The sequence below is a fragment of the Lycium barbarum genome, chromosome 3, assembly GCF_019175385.1.
Source record: "Lycium barbarum isolate Lr01 chromosome 3, ASM1917538v2, whole genome shotgun sequence".
Lineage (NCBI taxonomy): Eukaryota > Viridiplantae > Streptophyta > Magnoliopsida > Solanales > Solanaceae > Lycium > Lycium barbarum.
Window position 1 is genome coordinate 99,757,836 of NC_083339.1, and position 5,906 is coordinate 99,763,741.

The following is a 5,906-nucleotide window of genomic DNA, read 5'->3' on the forward strand; positions in this document are numbered from 1 at the left end:
TAAAGTTACCTTCTTCTTCTGGAAGGGACACACATGCTGCAGTCGTAATGTTATCTTCTTCTTCCGGAAGGGACACACATGCTGCAGTCGTAATGTGTGCTACTAAAGCACCGAAACCAGATTCCCTTCTTGCAAAGACTTCTAGAATGCAGTGGCGGAGCCAGGATTTCCGTCGAGGGGATTCAAAATATAAAAAAGTAAACATACGAAGAAGCCTAAGGGGGTTCAACTTCTACTATATATACATAAAAAATAATTTTAACCTAGTAAAAATAGTGTTCTTTTATCCGAACCCCCTTGGCATAGTGTGGCTCTGCCACTGTTGGAAAGGACACATATGCTGCAGTCGTAATACTGCGAGCGACACAACCCAGTATTCATTGCTGGTCCATACCCACACACCTTTTAATCTTTGGTGAGGCTTTCTCATTTTGAGAGTCCGTCCCATTACCTTAATGCCCTGACTTGAGTTACAAGCTTGCACTACCAAGCTCGACGTGCTATCTATTTTGTTGAGCTCTTATAAAGTGGCTCTATTTGTGTTTTATAAAAGATGTGGGAAGTGAAGGGGCTATTAATATTTCCCTGCTATTATTCAGACTTCATGCCCGTCTTGGTTATTGAAATTGGGAGGGTAGTCCCCTTCAAGACTTGCACTATCAAAACTTAGGACACTAAGGGGTCGTTTGGTACACGGTATTAGCTGGGATATCCCAGCACTAACTGTGGGATTAATTTTGTACCCTGTTTGGTAGAAGGTATAAATTTATCCTGGGTGATAGACTATGTAATAGTCTATGTAAATATTGTAAATATACTCTTCCTTATGTATAGTAATTATGTCCTATTTTAGCCTAGTATCATTCTGATAGGGAGATACCTACTTTGTATATAATGACTTTCATACATCAATACAAATCACGGATTGATTTCCTACATTGTATCAGACTAGGTTTCTCCTAAAAACCCTAGCTTCCTAAACCCTAGTTGTCCACCTCCCTCTTCTCTCCTAACTCTAGCCGTAGCCGCCACCCCTTCCTCCTCCCTCTTCTCTCTTCAATGGCTGACAACAAAAATTTCCATTCTGCTTTAACCGTCACGAATGTGAAATCTTTAATCCCAATCACTCTAGACATGGAAACTGGCCATTATCACGAATGGGCGACACTATTCAAAGTTCTAGCCCGCGTCCACTTCGTACTTGAACACATCATACCACCAACTGACACCACTGAACTCATCACATAAAACGCAACAAAGGCGGCTAACCTTCAGCTCTGGAAACGGCTAGACGCGGTGGTCCTTCAATGGATATACGCCACCGTATCCCATGAAATTCTTACCTCTATTCTCGTGGCGGATGATGTTGCAGAGAAGGCTTGGAATCGAGTTGCTCAACTTTTCCAAGATAACAAGCACTCAAGGGCAGCGTACCTTGAAACTGAATTCACCACCACAAAAATGGCCGACTTCGGCTCGGTTATGGCCTATTATAATAGGCTCAAGTCTCTCGCGGACCAGCTTGCCAATGTGGGGTTGCCGGTGTCCGACCAACGTTTGGTCTTACGCCTCCTTGCAGGCTTACCCGAGACATATGCACACTTTGTCACCACCATCCAGCAGAAGGATGTGCTGCCCTCTTTCTCTGAAGTGTGCTCCAGACTCAAGCTCGAAGACGCAGCTGCCAAGGAACGTGCCCGCGATTCCAGTCCCGCGGCTCTACTTGTTGATAATGATACTCCCTCCCCGCCACCTGGCGGTAACAATAATTCAACTAACCGTCGTGATAATAATCGTGGCAGGAATTCTAACAGGAACAAGGGAAAGGGGAACAACAACAACAACAACCGCGGGAAATTCGGCCGCGGCGGTGGCGGACAGACCAGCAACGGCCAGTGGCCGACGGGACAGCCACCGGCAGGGGGCTATTACTGGCCTACCTGGCCGCCCTAGCAGTGGCCAATGCCCCCCTGCCCGTATCCGACGAGACAGTGGCAGCAGCATCCCACCACACCGCGGCCCGGCAGCGGCATTCTCGGTGCGGGTCCACGACCTCAGCAGGCCTATTCCATGCATGGTCTGACCTATTCTGGGTACACTCTGACAGACGTGGAGGCAGCCATGCATACTCTGTCTATGCATCAACCGGATGATAATTGGTACATGGACACCGGAGCGACTTACCACATGACTGCCAACTCAGGTACTCTCACGTCTTATTTTAATTTGAGCAATAATTCTTGAATCATTGTTGGTAATGGTAGCACTATTCCAATTCGAGGCTATGGTCATGCATCCCTACCCTCACCTAATCCTCAATTACGTCTCCGAAATGTCTTGCATGCTCCAAAACTCATCAAAAACCTTATTTCCGTACGTAAATTCACTAAGGACAATAATGTTTCTGTTGAGTTTGATCCTCTTGGGTTTTCTGTGAAGGATTTACCGACGGGGAGCCGCCTAATGAGATGTGAGAGCACCGGGGAATTGTATCCTATCATTGCCACAAAATGGACCACTCCACCATCCACCTTCATTGCCGCATCACCTAGCTTGTGGCATTCCCGACTCGGCCATCCGGGAAATGCTATCCTTAGTTCTCTTCGTAGTAATGCCTTAATTGAATGTAATAGGGCCCGAACTTCTTTTTGTACCTCTTGTCCTTTGGGGAAACATGTTAAATTGACATTTTATGATTCATTGTCATTTACTACTATGCCGTTTGATATCATTCATAGTGATTTATGGACATCTCCTGTTTTAAGTTCTAATGGGCACCGCTATTATGTTTTCTTTCTTGATGATTATAGTAATTTTCTTTGGACTTTTCCAATCTCTAACAAGTCCCAAGTCTATTCCACTTTTCTATCTTTTAAGGCATTAATACGTACTCAATTCGAAAGAGACATTAAAAACATTCAATGTGATAATGGGCGGGAGTTCGCCAATGGGAATTTTCAATCTTTTTGCGCCTCAAATGGTTTAAATTTCCGATTTTCTTGCCCCCATACCTCTCCTCAAAACGGCAAAGCGAAAAGAAAAATTAAATCCATTAACAACATAGTGCACACTCTCCTTGTCCACTCTTCCATGCCTCTCTCTTTTTGGCATCATGCTCTCCAAATGGCCACATACCTCCTTAATGTACTTCCCACCAAAGTCCTTGAGTATAAATCACCAACGCAAGTTCTCTATCAACAAACCCCCTCCTATTCTCGTCTCCGGGGTTTTGGGTGTCTATGCTATCCACTTTTCCCATCTACAACTATTCATAAGATACAAGCAAGATCCACCCCGTGTGTATTTTTGGGCTATCCGTTGAATCATAGAGGATATAAATTTTATGATTTATCCACCAACAAAATCATCATCTCAAGGCATGTCATCTTTAAGGAAACTCAATTTCCCTTCTCCAAATTGCACTCACCAACCGCAACTTCTTATGATTTTTTGGACCATGGGATTTCTCCATATACCCTGCATTTTCTGTCACAGCCTCCTCCACCCGTCGTTCCCTCGGTCTAGCCTCTCCCCCTCACTGCCCCACCCGTGACTGCCCAGCAGCCCACCCGCATGGTCACTAGAAGCCAACATGAGATTTTGAAGCCCAAACAACCGTTCAACTTAAATACTTCTAGCACTCCCTCCATCTCGCCTATCCCACGAAATCCTGTCAGTGCTCTTAATGACCACAATTAGAAAGCTGCCATGGTTGATGAATATATTGCTATAATTAGTAATAAGACGTGGGAGTTGGTTCCACGTCCCACTGATGTGAATCTTATTCGTTCTATGTGGATTTTTCGTCATAAAAAGAAATCTAATGGTTCTTTTGAGAGGCACAAAGTCCGTCTTGTCTGTGATGACAGGTCTCAACAGGTTGGAGTTGACTGCGACGAGACTTTCAGTCCGGTTGTCAAACCGGCTACTCTTCGCGCTGTCTTGAGCATTGCACTTGCACACTCTTGGCCCATTCATCAGTTGGACGTCAAAATTGCTTTCCTACACGGTAATCTTAATGAGACTGTTTATATGCATCAGCCTATTGGGTTTAAGGATCCAAAGCATCCACATCATGTCTGTCTCTTGAAGAAATCGTTGTACGGACTTAAGCAAGCTCCCCGTGCATGGTTCCAACGCTTTGCAGACTATGTCTCCACTATTGGTTTTTCACATAGCCGATCTGATCACTCTCTCTTTATTTATTGTCGAGGTTCTTACATAGCTTACATTCTGCTATATGTTGATGATATTATTCTCACAGCTTCCTCAGATGTTCTTAGAAAATCCATCATGTCACTGCTTAGTGCCGAATTTGCTATGAAGGATTCGGGCCCTCTAAGCTATTTTCTGGGTATCCCTGTTACCCGGACTTCACACGGCATGTTTCTGTTACACCTCGGAAAAATCTTTCGTTGGTACGCAAGTGAATGAACTAGCGAAATACGAGTATCGGGTTAATGATGACTTAAGGGCATTTTGGGAAAGAGTTATAACGTCCCTTAGATTGGTATTGAAGTCTTAAACAAGTGTTAAGAAGGTTCCATGAGGATCGGAGATCAAACGAAGTGGCGAAACTAAGTTCAGTGACTGATGAGTTCTACGGCTCATTATACGGACCGTATAATGTTATACGGACCGTATAGTGGACCGTAAAACCATCACAGTGAAGGTTGGTTGCTGGTGAAATTTTACGGTCAGTTATACGGACTGTATAAAATTTATACGGACCGTATAACGAACCGTCGAATGGTCACAGTGAAAGGTTGCTCACTGGTAACGTTTTACGGTCAGTTATACGGACCGTAAAACTGTATAACGGACCGTCAAGTAGTCACAGTGAAGGGGTGCTGGGCAGACCCATTTCACGATCTATTATACGGACCGTATAATGGACCGTATAATGGAACCCGACAGTTCAGTGATGATTTAATAAATAAAGACCAAGTTCATGAAAATCATTTCCACATTTTCTCTCTCTCTAAAAAACATCTCTCTACAACTTTTGTACAAGTTTTCAAGGGTATTAATCCATCAACCACATTAAACAAGTAAATCCAAGGTAGAAACCCATCAAGGATCATCTAAAGTCAAGAAACCCAAATGGAGAAAAACTAGGGTTTTACTCAAAGTGGAGTATTATCAACAAAAGCTTGTCCCTACAACTTCTAAGGTAAGATTATGATTTTTATATGATGTTTACGGTATTGGAGAATTAAAATGCATGGATTGTAGAAAACATGGTCCACTAGGGCATGAATGATGAATAGTGACGTTTTTGAGACATAGTTTGAATTGAATCATGATTGTTGTTGTATTGTGATATGAGTGTGTTATAAATGACGTTAAGATCATGAAATAGAAATTGTATATGGATGAACGAAGTTGGGTGTTGTGACCATAAATAGGGACAAATGGAAGTGAATTGAGAATGTGGATAATGTAGATGATTAATGGCCATGGAAATGATATTATAAATGTGTTGTTGACGTTTGGGGGTTGAATTATGATATGGACAAATGTTGTATAGATAAAGGAGATGTTGTCCAATTTTCTCTAGTTCTAGCCACGTGCACTAGTTATCGATACTAATGATAGTATGACCTTAATGAAGGTAGAAACGTGAGCATCGAAGGAGTACGTGCAAGTGTAGAATAATTCGACAAAGAGGTATGTAAGGCTAACCTTTCTTTCATAAGGCATGGTTCTTTGGCCAAACTCCTAATCCCTCTATATGAGCATGTTGACTACAAATGTTTCACATTCCGAGCTCATAAGCTCACTATCCTTGATTGGTACTACGAATGCGCTACGCACCTCAGGTGACGAGTAAGACTACGATATAGAAGTAACGATAACGATAGTGATAGTAATGATGATGGTGATAATAATGATGCTAAAGGTGC